This window comes from Helianthus annuus, chromosome 14 (assembly GCF_002127325.2).
Source record: "Helianthus annuus cultivar XRQ/B chromosome 14, HanXRQr2.0-SUNRISE, whole genome shotgun sequence".
In the NCBI taxonomy this organism is placed as follows: Eukaryota; Viridiplantae; Streptophyta; class Magnoliopsida; order Asterales; family Asteraceae; genus Helianthus; species Helianthus annuus.
The window spans coordinates 25,728,560-25,739,787 of record NC_035446.2 but is presented as its reverse complement, the minus strand read 5'-3'; the positions used below and the strand labels follow the sequence as shown (position 1 = coordinate 25,739,787).

The 11,228-nt window shown below is 38.9% G+C and overlaps 1 long non-coding RNA gene across 1 annotated transcript; it reads right to left on the bottom strand.

Moving 5' to 3' along the window:
• Positions 1 to 7,526: 7,526 nt before the first annotated feature.
• Positions 7,527 to 10,084, bottom strand: LOC110905372. The gene is made up of 3 exons (XR_002573059.2): positions 9,962 to 10,084; positions 9,092 to 9,169; positions 7,527 to 7,748 (listed from the first exon to the last, which is right to left on the bottom strand). It is a non-coding gene; the product is annotated as an uncharacterized LOC110905372 (long non-coding RNA).
• Positions 10,085 to 11,228: the final 1,144 nt, after the last annotated feature.

The following is an 11,228-nucleotide window of genomic DNA, read 5'->3' as shown; positions in this document are numbered from 1 at the left end:
TAATCTCCTTCCCAAGGATGGGGGATTTAATACATGTGCGTTCAAATTATATCATTAAGTCTCACTTAATATATATTTATTCCTAATTCCAAAATATAAATATTTTTCTCAAAAATATTATATTTTCATTTCACATAATTTTCCCCAAAAATAATACGTTGATAAAATACGCGTTCGTAAATATTTCCGCATAATGCGTAGGTTACGTTTTAACGTTCGAGTGGTAATAACAATTACCGGTGTAACTTATATGTTTATCGTGAAAGCGTTTGTATTATTTTGGATTCGTCAATCGTTCGAAAATATTATTTTTACTCTAAAAATAATATTTATGTATTTTCACAAAATAATCATAAACAGTGCGGTGAAAATATATTTACTAAACATATATTTATCACGTTTAGTTTTGTGAAAATCCCACCTCCGATATTTTGTAAATAAAGTCATGGCGAAATTTATATTTCGAAAACATGTCAAAATAATTCTAACACTTGTAGTGTAAATAATTTTAAGTGTTAGGTTTTTAGAAAAATTTCGCCAGAGTTTCCTCTGTAACTGGAGGTGGCCACGCTTTCAAGCGTATTATTTTCTTTTACTAAATCAATTTCAACAACTTCTTTATTCAATCAAACAATTTCCGACGCAACAAACTAGTCGACAAGTATGTAAATCGCATAATCACATGAACTTGTAGTTTTTCTAAAATTTATAGCGTACGTCTCCTTACATTTAGTGGATCTTCATATAAAGTAATGTGATCTCGTAAAAACCTCGTTTTTAGAGTTAATCCGTCTTTACAACTTCCCGTCATCTTTTACAAAGATTGTTATTTTGTCGAAACTTTTCATTTCACAAGTGTTTACACACTTGTGGTTTATAAAAATCATGCTTGTTAGTGTAAGATCCATTTTTAGAAAACATGATTTCTTTGACGCTTGTTCTTTGAAAATACCACTTGCAGATACGTAGATCTGCTAGTTTTAAACGCTATTCCACAAGTAAAACATTTTTACACAAGTTCATGATTCGCGTGTGGTAGAGTTTCACCTTTTAACCCTTGTTCTATTCAAAACAACCTTATGTCATGATTCGTGATCATGACCAAACCGGGTTAAACGATGATCCGAGCTACCACAACATAGATCGGGTCTAAATAATCACAAATTTCAATTACTACAACATTTACACAACTAGTGAGCTTTTAACCATCATTTTTCATGTTTTTAGTAGACTTTAATGCACCATTTTGTAAGATTCCGAGTTTTAACCGTTACACCACATATTAACCGCTTTAGATTAGTTCAGATAGTGTTTTAAGCATCATACCTCTAGCTCGAGGCTAGGGAAGAATCTACGTGCAAATGAGGTGGATAAAAGCTAGAGAAAGAGGTCCTTCGAACTCCGAGTGCACCAAGCTTCCTAATACGTGACCCTTGATGTTTGTGTATGCTTGGAATATGAAGATCAAACTCGAAAATGGATGTAGGGGAGGGGGGTGTTCGGCCGAGAGGTGTAGAGAGGGAAAGAGAGAGTTTTGTGTGGAGTTGAGTTGTGAATGAGCTTAATGTGCATTTACATGTTCTTATAGACAATTAGGTGCTTAATATCCAAGAGTCCTTGTGTCACCTTGATATGGGACACAATGTAATATTATAATCAAAATGGTACATGTCAAGGTCACAAGGTGACCGATTGGCCCAAGGGGGGGGGGGTTCTAGTTCGTTTGCAACTGAATTGGTTAGACACTAGTAAGATAAGTAAGTTAAGTTTAGGTATTAACTTGGTTAGTTGTGTGTTGTGTTTTAACGCGGGTGTTAGGGTGTTCAGGGACCCTAACTGGCTCAGAAAAAGATCAATAATGTTAATGTCAATATTTTTATGTTCCGGGTATAGTCCGGTTGTTCGGTTGGATAGTAATCCGTTAAAGCGCTTAATAAAGCTTTAAAGTGTCGTTAATACCATTTTTAGTGACACAACTTATTCCCGACACTTTGGAATGTGTCTAGTAGTATTTTTCTCATGCTTTGGCACTTTATTAGCTAGCTAGAAGCTGAATTGTAAATTAAAGTGCTGCGTTTTGTGCTTAGTGTACGTTTTAGGCACATCCGATCACTGTATCTTATTCCTAGAGACGCAGTTCTACAACTCTTGTATCCCTACACTCACTATGGGTGTAGTAATCACTTCTGGCTCATACAGGCCTTAGAGGCATTATCTGCCTGATGCTGGCTTATCAGCATGTTCAATAGGTTATCCGTTCACGGTGCTACTGTGCTTATGTGCATCATGTTTGTCACTAAGGTTCAGCATGTAAATAATGTAGTGACAGCAAATAGAGTATGATGCAAGTACGTACAAGTATCAACAGTCAAGTAGCAGTTCATCCACAATTTCAGTTAAGCACAGTAATTAAGCAGCAATTAATTATTAATTAAATCGTACGGATACCTGGTTTAGTGAGGGTTGTCACCTAATCTTCGTCTGCCGAAAAGTCACCAGCTTACCCTATCTCATTAACCTCCGATCTCTCTCTCCTCTCTCTCTCTCTCTCTCTTTATCTCTCTCAATATGCCTCTTACGTTGGCAGTTTCCTTTCTCTCTTTACGTTGGCAGTTTCCTTTCTCTCTTTAGGTGAAGAACCAAAGAATCGAATTAAGGTCGGAGCCTGAATCGAGGGTTTGGATCTTGTGAGAGAACTTGAGTAAAGGTCCTGCAAAACAGAAAACCGTTAGGCTCGCCGCAGAGATGGGAGGGCCCCTCTGCGACCACCCTTCGGCGTGAGGATAAGTATTGATAGAGAGAGAAAGTAGAGAGAGGAAATAAGGACGAAGGTTCAGAAAATCGTACCTGGCTTTGTACTTGATGGGGTATTTATAATGGTCAACTGAGATAACGTCATTCGTCCAGATGCTCTCGAATGGTGGTTCGTCCTCGGAGATATGAGGAACGGATGTATCAGATATGTTCGTTCCAGCGGAGTCCGGTTCGTCCCAAAGGATCGTATCCGACCTCGGATATGTATCTTCAAGTCCCCTAGTTTGTTAGTTTCCGTAGGGGACTTAGCAAAATGTTTATGTAAGTTGTTCTGTCTGAATGACGTGTCGTTGCTGGAGTGGTTCGATTCGAATGACGTGGCGCGGTTTGACTGGTGCTGATGTGGCGTAGGTGATTGAAGTTACTTGATTGTTAGTCACCTACTTGTGATGGTTACGAAACCCTATGTTGGGAATCGTGAGGGTCAGTTGAAGTGATGGCCCGACTTGACCACCCCGTAACCGACCTATTCTCCTTATAAAAGCAACTTTTACCATTTCATTTTTACCCTTTTTCCTCTCATCTTCTTCTTCTCCACTGTTATCCTCTGGTTTTTTACTTAACCTCTTCTTCTTCAAGGTGCGTCTCTTTTTCCTTTTGATAATATGGCTCCGGGTAAAGACAACCTATCGGATAGCGTGAGCGTGCTTACCCAACGTCAGTTGGATAAGTTTATTCGTGAGTATAGGATTCCGTTAGATTTGAATCCGGATCTTCCTTCAAAGGAAGAAACCATTTATCCTTTCCGTCAGGGAAAGTTTCCCTTTTACACCCGTGTTTGCAATTTTGCGAACTATCGGGTCCCTTTTTCTAGGTTTTTTATTAGGGTACTTCAGTTTTTTCGTGTTCACATTTGTCAGGTAAATCCGTTCGGTCTCAGCCATATAAATCATTTTGAGATCTCTTGTCGAGCCCTAGATCGGAGACCGGACCTAAACTTTTTTCGGTACTTTTATGAGTTTATTATTGCCGGAGATTGGTATACCTTCGCGCATCGAAAGGGCGTACCTTCCCCGTCCTCCAGCGAACGGTCCAGTTTGAAAAATTGGAAAGATAATTTTTTCTGGTTGTACGACCGTTGTCTTCCGGCGGATATGGGATGGCGTTTTAAGGACCAGACGATGTCCTTTGATCTGGGCGAAGGCTTCGTCTTCGACCAGGAGCTTGCTCGTGCCTTGATTGAGCACAAGTCCCCAATCCATCCCCTTCATGAGCATTTCGTTTTGTTAGGTTGAGTCTGTTTTTCCTGGGCCCAAGGGGATAGGGATTGCCGGTTATTCGCAGAAAGCGTGATCGTAAGTTCCGGCCCTTTACCTCCCCTTTGGCATTTTTTTCCTTATTTAACTAACTTGCTTTTTATCTTTAAAAATGTAGGTACCATAATGTCTCTTGTGGATGCTCTGAAGGTTCCGAGTTTCGACGTCTTTGACTTTGACTTTGAAGATCAGGGCAAAAACGAAGTTCCTCTTATGAAGCAGGTGGCTCTTTCGGCTCAGGAGGTTCGACCTGTGATCCTTCAGAATGTATCCGAACAAGCTGCTGCGGAAGCCACTTCTTCCATCCCCAGAGCACACATGACCAAGTCGCTGTAGAAGCTTCTTCTTCTATTCCAACGTCTTTAAAGGGTGCTTCCAGTTCCTCCGGGTCGCAGGCTGGTAAGAAATCAATTCTAGACGATGTGGATAGTGATCCGGAGGTTCGCAGTTTGGATGAGGCCCTTCAATACCGTCCTTCTTCTGCTTCTTTGAAAAGCAAGGGAATAGCGCGTGAAGTAGGTCATCAACCACTTGTTCGGAAGAGGAAAACTGAATCTGTACAAATTCGTTCTTTTGATCCTCTTCTGATGCCAAAGATGAAAAAGACTAAGAAAGATTCCTCACATTCTGGAGGTGACATGATGGATGAGCTGGATGAACACCTCACAGGCGGTAAGTTTTCTAGGGAGGAAGCCGCACGGGCTCGTACTGAACCAACCCCTACCTTTTCTGGTGGTTTTCTTCCTACTAATGAAGTGGAGAGTACGGAGACGGAGGTCCCGGAAATTACGAGCAAGGAGAAAGGAAAAGCTCATGATGAACCTAAGGTGGTGACTTTCTCAGGTACAATCTTGGACTCGTCTTTGGGTCCGGACCGTTTTATTGATGATGAGGAAGACCAAGTGTCTTCCCTTCCTTCATCTTGGTTGGGATCTGAGCTGATGTCTTTTTTTCGATATGCAGATGTATTCTCGGACGATATAGAGATCGATTCGGCAACAGCTGAAGAGAAATTTATTCCGGATTAGGATATCCGGAATAAGGATTCTATGATGGATGAGTTGGTTGCTCGCACTCTTCTTTTCAATATTAGCACACCACTAGACCATGCCCGAAGCCGAAGAATGAAAAACCCAGACCTGAGTGCCGCGGTTCCAAATAATCAGGCCCAGTCAAATATTTTTGTGACGGAGCTCTATCGGAGATGGGTAGAGGCAGAGTCAGTGAGGGAGAATTTGGAGAAGGAAACACGTTCTTTGAAACGTAAGATTCAAGGGGCTCCGGACATGGAGAAAAAGATCACACAGCTCACTCAAGAGCTTCAGGCCTAACAAGAAAAGGTTAAGGCCTTGATTGCTCAAAATCAGTCATCCCAGGCAGCTGCGGCCTCTGCGGCGGAGGACCGTGATAGGGTTGCCATGGAATTAAAGAATTTCTCCGAATTGATGAAAAAGAAGGATGAGGAGCATAAGATCGTTTTGGCCAAGATGGGGGAATCTTTTAATGACGCTCGTCTGGCTTATGCGAGCATGATGGCTGGTACGTACTTTATTTGGTTGATTTCTTTTTTAATTTACCATTTCTTTCTAACACTTTGGTTAGAGCGGGATGCGCTTAAATCAGGGGAGGCCGATCTGAAGGCACAGATTGAAGAGATGAGAGGGTATGAGGAAAAGATCCAGACGGAGAATGCAGCTTTGAAAGCTCAAGTGGAGGATCTTCAGGCTACCAAAACTTGGATGCTTTCGGAAGGAGCCGAACTCCTTACTAAAAATATTCATAAAGGTCCGGAGATGACCGCTGCAGTTGCCGCTATTAATAATGCGATGAGTGCTGTGGGCGTCAACTCTGGTCTGCATAATGGCTACCTCCATGCCTTGAAGAAAAAGACTCCTTATGCTGATGTTCTGATACTAAATCGTAATGCCACAGAGGAACTAAAGGCGGCCGTTGCTTGTTTTGATACTCTCACCTTCCCGGTGGTAAAAGACCTTCCGAAGCTTATCAACTAACCACTTTCCAAGATTAAGAACGCTCTTTTCTTTGCAAGCAGAGAATCTTTGAAAGAGTAAGGTGGACGTATCTGGAAACTTGGGATACGCACCTTGGAAAGTGCTTAGTTTGTTTAACTATTTTTTGAAGGTGGACATATTCGGTAATTTAGGGATATGCACCTTGCTTTTGATGAATGTAATGATGTTTTACCATACTCTGATAATTATCCTATGTAAATGATTTTTGTAATTTCCGGTTGTATTAATCCGGTCAATATTGACGTAATCACTTAGCTGTGCATGCGTCCATGCTTTTTGTGTTTACATTTTTCTGTTTTTTGAACGTTCTTTTTTAGGTACGGATCCGATTTGTTTTTTATTTTTTAGGATAATTTTTCAAGTGAAGGAAATACGAACGATGCCAGTTCGTCCTTGCCTTTTAGGGTTAATGCCTCTGATTCGGCCGATGATTATTTATAAGTTGCAACTTTATTAATGATAGAAAATTTATATCATTCTATTTACTTCGTCCGGAGTTATACTTCTCCGGTTAGCACATGGTAAAAACATTTAAAATAATCTGCGGGTAAAAACCCTTCGCAGTTCTTGGAATTATAAATTTGTCTTGTGCGGGTAAAACCATCCGCATTACAGGGAAAGTAAAAATGACGGAGGTCGTAGCTTCCGTATTACAAATTTATTTTGACACACTATGAAGTTTGTTAAAGAAAACATTTCTTGAGGTGCGCTCCATTCCAGGTACGAGGGACGAGGGTTCCATCCATCCTGCTAAGCATATAAGCACCGTCCTTTCCAGCGGTATTGATTTGATAAGGGCCTTCCCACTTCGGAGCCATTTTCCCGGTACCCTCAGCCAGACTTGCTTCGTTGCTTCGCATGACGTAATCTCCAACCTTGAACCGAACCTCCTTGACTTTTGAGTTGTAATGTTTTTCCAACTCTTTTTTATACTTTGCTTCTCGGATAGCCGCAAGTTCTCTTCTTTCTTCGATCAGGTCGAGGTTCAGGCGGAGTTCTTGTTCGTTCTCATCTTGACTCTGTTGCATACGAGGTGTAGGTATGCCCACTTCGGCGGGGATGACTGCCTCTGCACCGTATGTTAAGCTGAAAGGAGTTTCTCTCGTGCTTGTCTTTGGCATAGTCCGGTGAGCCCACAGGACGTGCGGAAGTTCATCTGCCCATGAAACGCCTTCTTTCCCCAGGCGCTTTTTGATGCCCTCCATAATGCTGCGGTTGGCTCTTTCTACCTGCCCATTGGCCTGGGGATGAGCAACTGACGTAAAGTTTTGTTCAGTGTGTTGTAACGCCCAATGTCACCTTCCTAAATGTGATATTATCATACTATAATTTAACAAAAATCAGGCATGACCCGTTCGTATTATGAACAATTCCCTGTAAGACTAACTTGTAATAACTTAAAAATACAACACAGCGAAAAATATGAACCCAAAATTTCGTTCTTTAATAGACATAGTACTTACAGGAAAGTTCGAATACCAAATGTCATACACTCACTAAAAAGGATTTACCACGTTCCATTATATTAATACTTTGGACCTACATTTGTTAAACTATGTGACCGATCTTTCCCGTACAATCCTTGCTCTTGACTCGATCTTCGTCCGCTCATCTTCGTTAGTAGAAGAAGAAATCCGTGTGGTACCTGTGAACATCACATACAACTTAATCATTAGTCATTGACAACCTCATACAACACTATTCTCACACAATTAACTTTCGTATAATATTCGACAATATAGCTTCGATTCATTCGACTATTCCCTCTAAGTATCTTGTTCCGAGTTCAGCTTCAACTTCATAAGAATCCGACATTCTCATTCCTGCTTTACATCCCAAACTCAAGGGCATTGTTAGTAACGTTAATTCTCAAATGCGTCCAAATCATGCATTCGCACATACTTGCACACATACATACTTACAATCATACACATCTACATACCTATATACATTCAATCATACCTACAATCATGTATTCATACCTATGTGTTCCGTACGCATTCTTGTATACCATTTACATGTAATACATGTCCAACTTCATTACATGCATCTATCATACTCTTATATAATTTACATGAGGCTTAGACTTGGGTTTACAACTTATAATCGTCAAGGGAACACTCGAAATCATGTTTGGGAGGCCCACGGTAGTCCACGGATAATATACCGAAGTCTACGATGTATAAATCACATAAATAATATTTTTCACAGAACCCTCACCCGGCCGTGTCAGCTAACCACCCGGCCGTGTCGGCTCTGCACTTTTCCCAGCCATTAGTTCTTACCGAAACGGACACAACTCTCTCATTTTTTATCCGTTTTGCGTCACGTTTCTTCCTACGTGATTGTAAATTAACATTCTATCATGTGGACTTGAAATCCCATATCCGGATTAAGGAAATTCCTAGCTTACGCACTATCGGCTTATTATTCATTTATGATTTATTCGACCCGTTCATGTATTTAGCAACATAACTTGTTGGTTTGACCTTAACTTCATATAAACTTAATAATTTCTAGGTCATCTATCATAAAAGATTCATTCCCGGATGCCTTACACCTTTTTCCACCCATTTTCGCTCAAAAGCTTATTTTGACCCGTTAAGGTGTTTGCGCATTAAATGGTTTATGACTTACAAAACCATACTCCCCACTTTCATACTTGACCAATACATTACACTAATCGAATAGCTTATTTCTAAACTACTATTAAGATCGTTTGCCCAATATACCCATCAAGGGCGTTTTAGTCAACTTTAATCCCATCATTTACAACGAAAGACTTCAACACATATTTGACCTCAAACATCATGTTTAATTAATTAAAACATTATATTACTCACACAAACTAAGAAGTGATTACGGAAATCACTTACTTAATACTACTCATTCATATCATCTTCAATAACAAATTTCAACATAACCTTTAACGATTTTCATACAATTAATTCCATTACTATTAAAGATGGAGTCCGGGAGTTTACTTACCTCGAGTGTCCGTTTCATACATGCTTCCTCTTACTCGTTCCATTAACCTTCCGTGCTTTCCCCCATATTGACACGATCCTATACTTATCATGCCATCACGATTACCACATCATTAGTATAATGCACATTCTAAAATTGCATTCATTTCGCATTATTGTAATCAATTATGCTATGGACATTTTATACATTTCCTACTCGCGTGGTATAACACACACATACGACCATAAGGTCACATAAGCACACATAGCATAATCAATTCTTTTGATACTACATATCTCATAACTTTATAACAACATCATCATTCAAGATTAACTAATTAGACACTATCCTTGAACCCGACATACATTATTACTAGAAATCCACATGACTCCATCTAAAACACACTTCACGTGTTAGTTTGCTAACAATTATGTCATAATCACTTTCTATACTTATAAGCTTATAACTTGCATACAACTTCACATATTTGTTCTCTTAGGCATTTCATCGAACACTTGGCGGGTTTCGCATTTGTGAAACATTATGTACAAGCTTTTAAAGCATGATTCCTACTAATTCTTCACGTGACATATTAACAATCAACCAAATTCATAGAAATCTTTCATCCTACCCCCATTTGTCTAAGATTTCAAGTATCTTTAAACATCATAGTTCAAACTTCACATAGTTGTATCAATTTCAATCCTCCTACTCATAACATATTCTCATAAAGTGGGTTTATACTAAAATATTTCAACTAACTTAAAAATCAAACATGATTTCTGTTCTAAGAGTAGTCCCAACATCCAATTTACACAAATCATATTACAAACTCATGATTGGGTTGAAACCCATTTCCTACAATTCATCAAATCACGAAATTGGACTTACCACATCAATGAACAAGGTTAGATGTTCAAGAATAGAGGTTCATGCATTCGATTTTCCTTGAAATCCCTACTAAATTTGATGGATTTGGTGAAACTAGGGTTTCACCTTGCCCTGCTCCCTTGTTCGATCGTCCAGACTCACACACCGTATGTGTGTGAGTTTTGATTTTTCTTTTTATTTTTATTCAATTCAAGTTTCTAATTTGGCAACCTTAGCCCCTTAAATTCATGACACCATCATATTTGGTTTTAATTTCATTCCTGTACTTAATTTGCTAGACATTTAACTAGGTTTACTAACCCAGTTATTATACCTCATTTTGTTAAACATGATAACAAACTAGCAAATTAATAATTCGGTTTTGGGGTGTTACAAGTCTACCCCCTTAAATGAGGTTTCATCCCCGAAACCTTTTTCATTCAAACTAGACCAATTCTACTCTTACCCCTTTCAAGTTGTTCATCCACAATACTTACTACAACTGAAACGCATTCGGGATCTTGGCAAATGTTTTATTCATGCATGAACGTAATTGTACACATCGTTCCTATGCCCTTATATTAAGTAAATTACTTTCATAATTATACTTATGTCAGACTCTGCTCAGAGCTCTTATTAGTGTCTTTTACTTTATAATACTAGCTCTTAACACATATCATCACTAACGTTTCATTCATCGAATTTATTCCAATTGTATACAATTATTAATCGTACAAACCTAAGTCTGCGGTTTGTTTCTAACTTCCTATTTAAGCATATTACATTCATATATTTTCTAATCGAAATAAATCGATTTATTTCATACTACTCATACATCATTATCTTTCATTTTGTTCACTATGAGCCATCCTAAACATTCCATTACTATCATTACTTCCGATTACCTTTAAGCTCATAGGAGGGGTCGATATATTACCATACGCATACTATAATCATTCAAGGACTTATTATTACAACTAAATTCACCCTTCTTAACTTAATTATCTGTACTTAAATCACGAAGACTAAGCATTATTTCCATGGTTACTATTGTTATTTATGCCATGCTTATCTTTTCTACAATGTATTGATCAAATGAACATGGCCAACAAGCCAAGCATCAAAGTTAGCATTTCTTAACAATACTTGCCGTCTTTTATATTCTATCAGAATTTCCACAGTTACGAGCATTTAAGTTCAATACCACCCTACGATCATTACGAACATTTTGAAATTCACTCCACATTTCACATTACGGTTTGTATATATACATTCTATTCTAACACAT